Genomic DNA, 14,950 nt, shown 5'->3' on the forward strand with positions numbered 1-14,950 from the left:
GGGGGGGGAAACATTCAGTGGAGAACGGAAAGCCTCTTCAATAAATGGTGCTGGGAAATCTGGAAAGCCACCTGCAAAAGAATGAAAATAGACTGTTGTCTATCACTACACACCAAAATTAACTCCAAATGTATTAAGGACCCAAATATAAGACCTGAAACAATAAAATGCACAGAAGAAAACATAGGAAAGAAGTGCAAGGATCTTGGACTTAAAGAGGATTTTATGAATTTGACCTCAAAAGCAAGGCAAGTAAAAGCTAAAATAAATAAATGTGACTACATCAAACTAAAAAGCTTCTGCTCAGCAAAAGAAATTGTCAACAAAGTAAAGAGAGAACCATCTGAATGAGAAAATATATTTGCAAGCAACGTCTCCGATAAGGGCCTAATATCCAAAATAGACAAAGAACTCATACAACTCAATAACAACAAAAAAACAAATGATCCAATCAAAAAGTGGGCAGAGGACCTGAACAGACACTTCTCCCTAGAGGACATACGAATGGCCAACAAATGTTTAAAAAGATGCTCAATATCTCTAGCTATTAGGGAAATGCAAATCAAAACCACAATGAGATACCATCTCATATTTGTTAGAATAGCTATAATCAACAGGACAAGTAATAACAAATGTTGAAGAGGATGTAGAGTAAAAGGAACCCTCATACACTGCTGGTGGGACTGCAAATTTGTACAGCCACTGGAAAACAGTAAGGAGGTTGCTCAAAACACTGAGAATTGATGTACCATATGATCCAGCAATCTCTCTATTGGGTATTTACCCCAAAGACTTAAAAACCCATATCCAAAAAGATATTTGTACACCGATGTTTACAGCAGTGTTATTCACAGTGGCCAAGACATGGAAGCAACCGAAGTGTCCTATGATAGATGATTGGATAAAGAAGCGATGGTATATATATACAATAGAATATTACTCAGCCATAAGAAGAGATGAAATACTGTCATTTGCGACAACCTGGATGGACCTTGAGATAATCATGCTAAGCAAAATAAGCCAGACAGAAAAAGTTGAAAATCACATGGTATCACTTATATGTGGGATATAAACCTAAAAGCAACAAATGAAGAGGACAATCAAACAGAGACTCATGGACATGGTCTATAGACTGGTGGTTAACAGAGAACTATAGACTAGTGGTTACTAGTGGAGTGGGGAAGGAGGTGGGAGGTAGACAGGGTAAAGGGGGTTAAATATAGGGGGACAGGGGGAGGGTAAAGTGGGTAAAAGGGATCAAATATATGGTAGTTGAAGGAAACTGGACTTTGGGTGGTAAGCACACAATAGAAAACATAGATGTTAAATTATAATGTACACTTGAAAATTATATAATTGTATTAACCAATGTTACCCCAATAAACTTAATTTAAAAATAAAAAAGAAAAGAAAAAACATACCAAAAAAAAGGAATATAGGGTGGGAGGAATAGCAAACTAAGTGTTTGGAAATGCCTATGAGCAGTAAAGTGGGAAAGCCTGAAATTTCCATTCCCTTTTCCATTCTATTGGGATCTCTAGTGACACCAAATATGTCACTAAAAATATTCCTGATTCAAACACCCATAATAGCTATATGTCAAGGTTTCCTAAAAAAATGATAATACTAACAGCAATAAGGAAAATATAATGAGCTTTAAAATCACCAATTGTTTGAAATCACTTTCTGACATTTTTGAAGTTTCTTTATTTCTTGTTTTTACTTTGCTCTGATATAAAGGAAATCTTCAAATAGATTTTAACAGCTTTTGTAACTTTGGTTTAGAAAGCCTATTTATTCATATGAAGGAATATAATAAAAGAGACTGCTTCCTTCATTTTGAAACATGAGATAAGGTGTAGCCTGATGGTGCCCACACAGAGGACACAGGCTATGCTTTTTCTACTCAATTCACCATTTGCTGAGCACCTAAGTGCCAGCCCTGGGTGAATGCTGAGGAGTCTTTTGGGGGAGAGTTCTCGAGCTCTGTACTTGCAATAATATCCTCTTTCATTCTTTCTACATTCCCTTCTACTCTCAAAAATCTTCCTTGCCACCCACTTCTCTCCAAAAAAAAAAAAACCCATGAATCTTTTTTATCTTTCACAATCCACCCTTACCCTAATGGATACAGAGGTCTCATTCTCACCTCTGTGAGTACAGGGCATAGTATTTTATCACCGCATCTCAGAGATTCACTAATACCATTTGGTACTAGGTAGTTCCTAATTTTCTTCCCTTAAAACATTAGAAATTTCAAAGTTAACAAGTGTCCCTTGGTGTCTCACTACTTGCAAAGTATTTTAAACATTCTCTTGTAACACTAGTGATTGCTTTCACTCACTTTTAGGGAGATTTATGTAGGGGTTTTTTGCATGTGGTCAAAAGAAATAGCAAGCCAAATACCAATCAGTAATATGTAGCTGCTAGGATCCTGGGAGCACAAATCTACAAAGTACCAACCTTGTCCCATTAAGCACATCGGTGAGAAATAAATGAAATAAAAACTTTTCATTCTAGTTTAGGCAACAGTTATGAAGTGAATACAATTAAAAAACACAGAATTTTCTACCTTATTTAAAATTTATGTATAGTTTAGGTTTTCTTTGTAAGGAAACTAATAATAACTCAAATTTGATCTTTTTAAGTACTTACAGATGATAATGGGTACCCCCTCTTCAAAACAAAATTAGAAATGAAGGTTAGAAATTGAGTATTAAATACTTGATTGATCAAAGCATCAATAATATGTAAATCTCTAAGTCTAGAAAGAACTATTTAAATACATTACTATATCCAAAGAAAGGTGTGATTCACATGAAGACTAGTCAGCCATAGAAGCAAAATTGCAGAGACAAATACTGATACGAGTAGCAGGAATTTTAGCCTACAGATTTCATTCACTCAACAAATTTTTTATTGAGTGCCACCATAGTGAAAAAAAAAAAAACAACAATAAGGTCTTTCCCTCACAGACCTTACATTCTAGATGGGCGACAAACAATAAAGAAATTTGAATTTCCAATTGTTAAAAAGTGCCATAAAGAATACCAACCAGAGACTAATGGTATGATAGAACATGACATGTACAGGCAGGAGAGGGATACTTTAAATTGGTTTGGCATAGGTTTGGCTGAATATACAAGAAAGAATTAAAAATAGCAAGCTTTAAATGAGATAAAGTTTACTTCTCTCTCATTTAAATGAAGCCTGAAAGTAGAAAACTCAGAGCTTCTTTAAAGATTCACAAATTCATCGGCAATTCAAGCTTTCCAGATCTCTGCTTCACCATAACTAGTGAATGCTCCTTTTCTCATGATTAAATATAGCTGCTAGATCCCAGTCACCAGCTGGTATTCGAGAGAACAGAATAGAGGGGGAAAAAGAAAGGTGCACTTCCTTTCTTTTAGGAATTGTTTCAAAGCACCACATTACACTTTGGCTTACATTTTATTAGTCAGAACTTAGTTACAGGGAAACACCCAGTTGCAATGGACCCTGGGTAATATAGTCGTTCAGCTATGTGCCAAGGTGCCTAACAAAGAAAGAAAGGGAGAAGGAATACTGGGAAGCAAATAGCAATTGTCAAAGGAGGCCTCTCTGAGGAGCCAACATTTGACCTCAGGCCCTACTGATGAGAAGGAGGCAACTATGACAACATCTGGAGGTAAAATATTTCAATGAGAAGGAACAATAAGTACGAAATCCCTGAAGTGGGAATGAACTCTGAATTTTTGTAATAAAAAAAGCTAGGGCACTGGCAAAAACTGAATGAGGAAGAATGTTACAGCATGAAGCCACGAAATTAGCATCTTAGACCTTATAACAGGCCATGGTAATAAATTCAGATTGGAATATTTTCAGTCCTCTTGAAAGGGCCATCCTCATTGTGATAAGAATGAACAAGGTCATCTTTGCCTGAGATCATCGTCAAATACCTGATTTATCTAAGTTCCTTTAACATGAATATGGTTTTCTAATTCCACATGCTCCATAAATAATGCAGCTTCTCATTCTTGAGTCTGACTCTTCCTCTCCTCACTTCCTTAGCAGCTTTTCCCAATTGTGGCATTAGAGTGCTTGGGCTTTAAGAAGATCGTGTAGGCATGTCATGAACAGATACAATTCAAGGTAGTTAAATCTTAAATCCCCTCAAAATAAACATATTGGCCAAGTAATATAAGATTTCATTTTTAGCATCAAAAAAAAATATTCAGAAAAGACTCTCTTAACCTCTGTTTGCAATAAAATAAACAGCTCGACAGTTCCCCTTCTGCTTCTCCCAGATTTCATACAGGGGTTTGTGGAAAGTGTTCACATCTGCAGAGAGAAGAAAGGGAGCAGCTGGAGGGGCTGCCTCTTCTTCCAGCATTTGCTCCCTATAAGCTTATAAAATCTGAGTCACAGATCTTCCAGAAAGTTTAGCCTTTTAAAGATGGATCTGGATTCCCAAGAGATCACTAGGGCTGTTAACAAAATGCCCTATAAGGCTAGTGTCTCAGAGGTCTTTCATTGTCTCTATATATGTCACCACTCACATACTCAAACACATACACATTCATATACACTTATATATATATATATACAATAGCTACACCAGGTCATGTAATTTGCATACTACATTTTTAACACATTTGTACAACCTGGCTGGGCATTGTGAAGAACAAGTCAATGTCAGGATTAGCCAAATAGATAATGAAGTTGAAAAAGAATATGCAAGGAAAAAGAGATCACACTGAGAACTATGAAACAAAAGAGAAGCTGATGCAATAGTAAAAGTCAAACCTCAGTTAAATAAATGAATAATGATTATTATTCATGCCATTATTGAGCATTTACTACATGCTAGGCAATGTACAAATTATCTTGTCCCATTTAATAATAATAACCTCAAGAAACAGGCACTGTTATTAAACTTGATTTAAAGAAACTGAGTACTAGAGAGATTAACTTTCTTGCCAAATATGAGAATTAGTAAGTGATGGAACTGGACTCAAACCAGATCTGTCTGACTCTAAGTCCTGTGCTCTAACAGCTTCTTATGCTTATGTGCTGTTTATATGCCACAGGGGTATGAAGGAAGAGAGAGGAAAATGTAAACTTAAGTTTTATTAATATTAAAAGTTTATAGTATTTCTACAGGATTATATTCCTATCACACCTCACCTAGTATATCAGGTCAAATTTAGGAACCTAATTTAAAGACACAAACTTGTAGAGTTAGGAGGTACCAGTTTCTACTACTTCTAGCTGTGACCTTGGTCAGTTCCACAAGAACCTCAGTTTCTCCATCTGAAAATGGGAAAAATATCTACTTTACAGAATTGATGTGAAGATTAGAAATAATGTATGTGAAGTGAAAAACAGAGTCTGGCATATCGTAAGCAGAGAAGGCATTAAAAATATGGCATATAGTATATTTATTATCATTATACCAAAAGGAGGGTGACTAGGATATTGATCATGTTTTGTGAACATTAACATGAGATGTGAGTTTATACATTCTAAGGGAGTGGTTTTGTTATTACTTTTTATTCTGCTCAAATTATAATTCTTAGCAAACTTAAAGCTGGGCTTTTCTGAGGCAAACGAGATAAATCTTATAAACCTAGCAATTTCACATTCCCTAGAGAACTGAGAGGGATTCTCTCCAGTCTCTTGTCAAAATTATCTCTGAAAAAAAAAATGGCCAGTGGGAAAGGAGTCGCAGTGGCTGCTGATGTGCTGCCAAGTCCAACACCCATATCTCTTCAAAGGTTTAACCCATAAAGAAATAATCACTTTCTATCTTGACTGATGGCATTTATCTTGGATTTCAAAGCATCAAAGCACTGTTGGTGCCCAAGATGTTTTGTGAAATGATACTAATGTGTTCAATGATTTACATTTGAGAGGTTGTATTTCTGAAGCTGATAAACAGCAAACCCCACCAGTGAAGTCCATTTCTAATATATAAATGCCATCTACATTAAAACAGGCACCCATGATTCACATCTGCAGAGGCATTTATAGTCTGAAGTAGACTCAGATGATTGCAGGTGGAGGCCTTCATCTAGATGGAAATAACCAGAAAGAAAGCAATAGAAATACAGAAAAGTTGGCATTCAATTCATCCTTCTATCTGAACCCAAAATTGAGTTCTGGGGGCAGAATAATAAGACTGTTAACTAGGAGTAAGTCTCTCTCCTTCTCCTCTTTCTACTGTCACCATAGAACCAGTATGCTTCTGTGCATAGTCTTTCCAAGGGAATATCCTTGCCTCAGACTCTATCAACCAAGTCTCAAACACCACTTCTTCCACGAAATATGCCACTTTTCTATTGAGATCATGTCTGTTAAAACCTAAATTGGACCACTGATTCACTAGACTATTGATTCCCCAAGTACTTCCAAAAAAGTGAAACTGGTACCATGAGTAGTAAGAGAAATCATCATATAGCACTGAATCACATAGTGAGAAAGCCATGCCATTTTCTATTCTTTTTCTAGTTTTCTGATTTGTTAAGAAGCAAGTCTCAGTGTCATGCTAATATATCATTAGCATCTCTCCAACACTTGCTAAGGTTCTTTTCACAAGAACTCAGACTCAGAGCCAAGGAATAAGCAACACTACCTAGACAGAATTTAACGACACTATTTTGTATATACTGTCTTTATTTTCAGTTACTGTCTTTTTATGGCAACTGACCTGATTTTCCATTTATAGTATTAAGATAAAGTATACTTTCTTAATTCATTTTTGAATTATTAAAGTTAAAAAGATGGATCAACTATAAAAATAGTAAGCAGATAAGGGGGAAATTGTAAAGGTGGGTTAAAAGTGAGTAAATTTGGGAAATACAAATTATGAAACAATCTGCAAAGAGAATATTAAAATGTATTCCTCTACTACCCAGTGCAGAGCTAATCTATCCCTCATCTGTAGTCCCACAGCTCTTTACCTCTAATAAAGCATGAATTTGTCCTCTTTAAATTGCAGTTGGATATATACGTTTCTCATTTTCCCTAAATGGAGTGTTAGCTCCTGGAATTCATGCTCATCTTTGTAGATCTCTTTTATATTACAGAGTACATTCCCTGTGAATGTTTGTTGGGCTCAGAATCTGACTCACCTTGATTACCCTTGTAGAATACTGGTAGTCACCTTAAAGACCCACACAGCATGATTTCTCCACAGCACATAATTTCCATTCCTTTGATTAAAGATCAGTCAATAAACAATCAAGATAGACTTATTAAACTTCCATCATATTAAAGCCCTTTGGGGTAAACTATTAAATTTCCATCATATGAAAGCCCTTTGGGGTAAACTTAATAAACTATTAAGACACTGCTATCACTATTTTTTATGATTGTAAAAGTTAAAATTAGACAATACAAAAAGCAAAGGGAAAAAGGTATAAACATAAAAATAAATAATCCATAATTCCTATACCTGCAGATAACCATTATTACATTTTAGAGTGTTTTCTTCCAGTATCCTTTCTTTGCTTATTTGTTTTCAGCATTAAGAACTCATTTGTGTTATTAAATTGTGTTCCCACTTTTCATCTCACTCATCCTCATATTCACTTGTGTGCCACCTTCTTTTGTATTTGTTTTGTATGTACCAACCACATGAATGACGAGAAATGTAGAAACATCAAGTAATACAGGGAAACAAAAGAAAAAATAAACAAATTAGACTGCATCAAACTAAAAAGTTTTTGCACAGCAAAGGAAACAGTTAACAAAATGGAAAGACAATCTACTGAATGGGAGAAGATATTCGGCAATAAAACATCCAGTAAGAGGTTAATATACAAAATTTATAAAGAACTCACACAACTTAACATAAAAAAAAAAAACTAACAGTCCATTTTAAAAAATGGACAGAGGACCTGAATAGATATTTCTCCAAAGAGGACACACGGATGGCCAATAAACATATGAAAAGATGTTCAATATCACTAATCATCAGAGAAATGTAAATTAAAAACATATCACCCTCACACCTGTCAGAATGACCCTCATCAGTAAATCAACAAACAAGTGTTGACGAGGATATGAAGAAAACAGAATCCTCATGCACTGTTGGTGGGACTGCAAACTGGTACAGCCACTATGGAAACATTTTGGAGGTTCCTCAAAAAATTAAAAATAGAACTACCACATGACCCAGCAATTCCACTCCTGGATATTTGTCCGAAGAAATCCAAAACAATAATTTGAAAAGAGATATGCACCCCTATGTCCACTGCAGAGCCATTTACAATTGCCAAGATATGGAAGCAATCTAAGTGCCCAACAGCAGACAACTGAATAAAGAAGAGGTAGTACATATATACAATGGAATATTACTCAATCATAAAAAAGAATGAAATCTTACCATTTGCTCCAACATGGATAGAACTAGAAGGTATTATGCTAAGTGAAATAAGTTAAACAAAGACCATATGTTCTCACTTATATGTGGAATCTAAAAAATGAAATAAATAAAACAGAAAAAAAAGAAATAGAAAAGGATGGGTATAAATGACTCTATATAGCCTTTTTCTCAGTAAAGGCATTCCATGACTCAACGGGAAACATAAAGACTTTCAAAAAAGGTGTCAAAATGATTCTTTAGGTGAAGAATATCAATGGTGGCAGTTTCCAAATGAGTAAGTCATAGAACCATAGATTGTGTGAACTGGAAGAAGGCTTAAGAAATGCCTTTATAAACTAGGAGCCAAAGATCAAGAAAAAGGTAATGACTTAGCAAGCTGGGTGGAGATAAAATATTTCACATTATAATATAAGTCAATGGAAAACACAGGTGAATGTTCACACTACTTGAGAAGAACATGTCTATTATAAATGAGGAACACCTGCAGAGCTCAATAAATCCACACAAGTTTCTCCCCGCTTCAGCGCCTGTCCAGGAACTTGTGACCATCACCTTCCTAAATTCTGACTTTGCTCTTCTCTCAACTGCTTATCCTTTCCTAATTTTTTGTTTTATTTTACTTTCCAGTTATTTTCTATTTTCCTTCCCATGAATATGTAATACAAGCATCATTATTTACAGTTTCCTGTACAGAGACCTAAGCTCTTTGGAGGAAAACAGCTGTTACACATTAAAAACAAATTAGTTTATTGTCAACAAAATCACGAATGAAAGAGAAGACACATACCACAGAAATACAAAAGACCATACAAGAAAACTATGAAAAATTATATAATACCAAAATTTAATAACCTCAAGAAATGGATAAATTCTTAGAAATATACAACCTTCCTAGACTGAATCATGAAAAACTGGAAAAGCTAAATAAATCAATTAGCAGTATGGAAATTGAAACAATTATTAAAAACCTATCAAAAAGTAAAAGTCCAGGACCAGATGGCTTCACCAGTGAATTCTACCAAACATTCAAAGAAGATTAAATACCTATTCTTCTCAAACTCTTCTAAAAAATCAAAGAGGAGGTGATATTTCCTAACTCCTTTTGTGAGACCATTACCCTGATTCCAAAACCTGGTAAAGATAACACCCCAAAAAAGAAAACTATAGACCAGTATCTCTCATGAACACAGACGTAAAAATCCTAAATAAGACACTAGCAAATCAAATACAACACCACATTAAAAAGATTATACACCATGATGAAGTGGGCTTCATCCCAGGGACACAGGGATGGTTTAACATACACAAATCGATTAATATGATATGCCTTATAAACAAAATAAAGAATAAAAATCATATATTATATCAATAGATGTAGAAAAAGTCTTTGACAAGATACAGCACTGACTTATGATTAAAATATTTATTATAATAGGTATAGAAAAAAAGTACCTTGACATAATAAAGGCCATATATGACAAACCCTCAGGAAGCATTACATTGAACGATGAAATATTAAAAACTTGTCCTCTAAGATCAGGAACAAGGCAAAGCTGTCCTCTATCTCCACTATTATTCAATATAATATTAGAAGTCCTAGCAAGTGCAATTGGGCAAGAGAAAGATATAAAAGACATCCAAAAAGGAAATGAAGAAGTCAAACTGTCACTATTTACGGATAACATGATTCTCTATATAGAAAACCATGAAGACTCCGCTAAAACACAAGAAATAATAAAGAAATACAGCAAATTTTCAGGCTACAAAATCGATGTTCAAAAAGCTATCGCATGCCCATACTTTAATAACAAACTGTCATAAAAAGAAATGAAAAAAATCCCTTCTGCAATTGCAACAAAAAGAATAAAATACCTAGGAATAAACCTAACAAAATATGTGAAAGACTAATACAATGAAAACTACAAGGCACTATTAAAAGAAATTGAAGAAGACACAAAGAAATGGAAAGATATGCCATGTTCTTGGACTGGAAAAATCAACATAGTTAAAATACCTTATTTCCTAAAGCATTATACAGATTTAATGCAATCCCTATCAAAATCCCATCAGCATTTTTTAAAATAGAACAAAAAAGCATCAGATTTGTATGGAAGCACAAAAGACCCCAAATAGCCAAAGCAATCCTGAGAAAAAAGAACAAGACTGGAGGTATCACTCTGTCCAACTTCAAATTATACTACAAAGCAACGATAATCAAAACAGTATGGTATTGGCAGAAAAACAGACACACAGCTCAGTGGAACACAATTGAGAGTCCAGAAGTAAACTCCCATTTATATGGGAAAATAATTTTTGGCAAAGGAGCCAAAATCATACAAAGGAGAAAGAAAAGCCTCTTCAATAAATGTTGCTGGAAAAACTGGAAAGCCACTTGCAAAAGAATGAAATTAGACTGTTGTCTATCACCACAAACCAAAATTGACTCAAAAAGGACTAAAGACCGGAATATAAGACCTGAAACATAAATTGCATAGAAAAAAAAAACAGGTGCTAAGCTCGTGGACCTTGAACTTAAAGAGGATTTTATGAATTGGACCTCAAAGGCAAGGCAAGTAAAAGCAAAAATAAATTAACGGGACTATATCAAACTAAAAAGCTTCTGCACAGCAAAGAAACCATCAACAATGCGAAAAGGCAACCATCCAAATGGGAGAATATATTTACAAACAATGTCTCTGATAAGGGCCTAATATCCAAAATATACAAAGATCCCATAGAATCCAATAACAAAAAATAACACAAACAATCTGATTAAAAAATAGGCAGAGAATCTGAACAGACACTTCTCCCAAGAAGACATACAAATGGCCAACAGACGTATGAAAGTATACTAAACTTCACTAGCTATTGGAGAAATGCAAATCAAAACCACAATGAGATACCATCTCATACCTATTAGAATAGCTATCATTAACAGGACAAGTAATAACAAGTGTTGAAGAGGATATGGAGAGAAAGGAACCCTCATACACTGCTGGTAGGACTGCAAATTGGTACAGCCACTATAGAAAACAGTATGGAGGTCTCTCAAAAAACTAAAAATTGAATTACCATATGATTCAGCAATCCGTCTTCTGGGTATTTACCCAAAAAAACTTGAAAACATTTATCCAAAAAGATATAAGCACTCCAATGTTCGTAGCAGCATTATTCATGGTGGCCAGCACATAGAAGCATCCAAAGTGTCTTACAATAAATGACTGGATAAAGAAGATATGGTGCGTACATACAATGGAATATTACTCACCTAGAAAAAGAGATGAAATACAGCCATTTGCGACAACATGGATGTATCTTGAGATAATCATGCTAAGCGAAATAAGTCAGACAGAAAAAGTTGAAAACCACATGATATCATTCATATGTGGTATATAAATCTAAAAGCAACAAACAAACATGACAAATAAACAGACTCATGGACATAGACAGTGGACTAGTGGTTACCAGAGGGAAGGGGAATATGGGGGAGGCAGATAATGGTAAAAGGGGTCAAATATGTGGTGATGGAAGGAAATCTAACTATAGGTGGTGAACACATCAAGTAATATATACTTGAAACACTTGAAACTCATTGGATTTTGTTGATCAATGTCACCCCAATGACTTTTAATAATAAAAAATAAAATAAATTCATTTATTGAAATGTAATTAAATTGAGCTATTTGGTATTTGTTAGCATTACTTTCATTTTGTCCCTTTTCCTAGCTAACAATTTGATTATTGTTTTAATAATAACTTTGATACCATATTATCTTTAGGTATCAAACACCTGAAATTGCCACATTGCTAATTACACTGATTTTTTTAGACCAAAAAAAAAAAATCACACTTATTTCAATAATGTGCAAATACACCAAGTCAGTTCACAAAGTTTCAAGCTATAGCTTTAAGTATAATAAAAACCTGATTTTCAAAAATTAAATGGTAAATAGCAGAAATAAAGCTTCATTTTTAAACAAATTCAAGAAACTTGGAAACCTTTAAACTAAAACATTCTACTTACGTAAATTCAGAATTGCCTTAATTTACAGATGCCAGTAGTACATTGTATTCCAAAAGGACTTCTCAAGGAAAGATTCACCCCACTGGTCAGCACTAGGCAAGAGTGTAAATTCTTGGTATTGACTATTCCTGATTTTGCAACCTCCTTCACATTGTATCAATCGATGTCATTCAACCCATATTTTGATCTTTAGGGAAATCCTAAAAAATGTTTAAAATTCAATATAAGGCCAAAATATGCTATGCAGAGTTTTTGAAATGGCCTATGTATTTAAAATATTTAAAGACCAATTTCAACTTCGGGCCTATGACATTACTGAGATAAAAGACATAGATTAATAATTCTTCCATTATGTAAAATCTTTTTGTAAGGTTAGCAACGTGGCCTTTAAAACCTCCTTACTTATTTCTACACATACAGAACTCGAATGGAAAATAAAAAAAGTTCCCACTAGGAAAAGAAATGTTAATTTTTCTTTATTACTTAACAGCCAAGACACATGTTTTTTTCTGCTCCCCAGAAGCAATGTTAGCTACTAGTTTTAATTCAGGAAAATGTATATCTTCGGGAAGGTTTGCCAAGATATTTATTTAGTCTTTTTCTCAACTTTCTTCATTTTTTCAGTGTAGGCAATAAACTGAATCTGTTCCAAAAATTCCACCACACCATGTAAATGTTAAAGCATAGTTTCCAATGAAGTTCATGTGGTAAAAATCATGCCATGAACCAGCACAGAAAGAGATGAGATTTTATGGATTGAGTGGAATATCTTAACCACTGTGTACATCAACAGTTTCTAGCAAATGAATGGTCACTCATGCCCAAAGAAGAACTACATGTTCACATAAAAGCATGAGTCCAGTGAAAAATCCAGTTCCAAGAATTAGGGCTTCCGGGGATGTGCATATTCAGCTTCCATGCCAAATGGAGCCTGAAACTTATAATGAATTTTATGAATATACTTACATATTTTTGTGGTATAATAGCTTATGCAGGAAATAGTGCCAAGTATCCTCAATCACTGTACAAACAAAGCGTCTTGCCAAAAGCATATACCATCTTGGCATTCTTTCCCAATCATAAGGAATATTTAAATACTCTGTAAAATAATAAGTTCCACAAATTGAAGGAAGTTGGGTACAAGGTGATTAAAGAGAAGTAATTTAAAGCATTTCCATTGGTTTTCCCATGCTTCTGGTTTATCCTTTTGAATTTTGTGCTTTTTCATGTAAGGTATAAATCGAAACAAAAATCTAGGTAAACAACAAGAAATAAAGGGCCTCATGAACTATCAGAGATCCTCATGTTGTAAACTGGGGTATAATTATCTAACATACAGTTTCAAGCATTTTTAAATGGTTCTTGCAGAGGGTTCTCAGGTAAAAATAAATCTGTATACTCTACAGCCAAGGATGCTGAACTAAAGATACCGACATTTTCATTCGTTGCCATTTTTCAAATCTCTACAGACAGCTTTATAATTCTACGAGCCTCTCTTCTGCCCCTCTCACCTGGATGATCAAGCAGAGTGCAGTGATTTCTTAAAGCACCTTCCTTCCTTTCCATAGTATTCCTTTAGTCTGGTTCTCCTACTCTCTAATCATTCTACTATCTGTATTTAAGGTACCTCTTCCCCTTCTTCCCTCTATATGGTAGTACTCCCCAAGGATCTGTTCCCAGTCCTCTGCTCTTGTCTCTATCAAAGCCCTCTTACTCCTAGAGATTTCATCTACACTTATGACATTTGCTACCCTCTTAATTAGCCAAGTGCTAATTAAATCAACTATTAATTAAGTCTTGACTTATCTCCCAAGTTCCAATCATATTTTAAGATGCCTGCAGAACATTTCCAATTATATGTCTTGCTACCATCATATGAATAACCTAGTTTCATTATATTTTCCTCCAAATCAATGATGATCTCTAGTTTCCCTTTCTATTTTAATAGAAGTAAACTATTCTCCTAGATGACTCCAAACCTTGTGCTCTCTCTTGGATTCTCTTTCCTGCCTGTTGTATTTTCTTTGATCCTCTTCCTAATATTATTCATAACTTGCTTTTCATTTTTCCAATTTCCAGATAAGGCCCCTTGTTACCTCATGCTTAGATTACTGCAATACCTTCCTTACTAGTATCTCTGTCAACAGACTCTCCCATTTCTCACCTATCCTGCATATATGCCTGCCAGAATTATCTTCCTAAAATATTACTTTCATAATGTAATTCCTCTGATCAAAATATCTTTAATTGGTATTGTTGCCTAAAAAAGAAAGTTCAAATTTCACATTCAGGTTCTATACAATCTATTTCCAATTCAAGATTGTTTGGGGACTGTCTGTAAGTAGCAGCATGGGAAAACTGAAAGAATACTGGACTCCAAGTAAGGAGATAAGGGGTTAAAATACCAGTTCCTGCTACTTGCTAATTATGTGATCTTGGACAAGTCACTTAACTTCTAAGAACATGTTTCTTTATCTAGAATACAAAGATAAGTAATAATGTTTACATATACTAGGATAAATATAAATTAAGTAAAAAATATGAACATTCATAACACG

The 14,950-nt window shown here is 34.5% G+C and overlaps 1 protein-coding gene and 1 pseudogene across 1 annotated transcript in view; both read right to left on the reverse strand.

Moving 5' to 3' along the window:
* LOC105304661 (inactive heparanase-2) overlaps positions 1-14,950 on the reverse strand; it is a gene marked incomplete at its 3' end in the record, with an annotated part of 440,017 nt that overhangs the window by 277,150 nt on the left and 147,917 nt on the right. The gene's annotated exons all lie outside the window — the stretch shown is intronic.
* On the reverse strand, positions 12,979-13,844 carry LOC105304606 (annotated as a pseudogene).

This window comes from Pteropus vampyrus, unplaced genomic scaffold, assembly GCF_000151845.1.
Source record: "Pteropus vampyrus isolate Shadow unplaced genomic scaffold, Pvam_2.0 Scaffold348, whole genome shotgun sequence".
In the NCBI taxonomy this organism is placed as follows: Eukaryota; Metazoa; Chordata; class Mammalia; order Chiroptera; family Pteropodidae; genus Pteropus; species Pteropus vampyrus.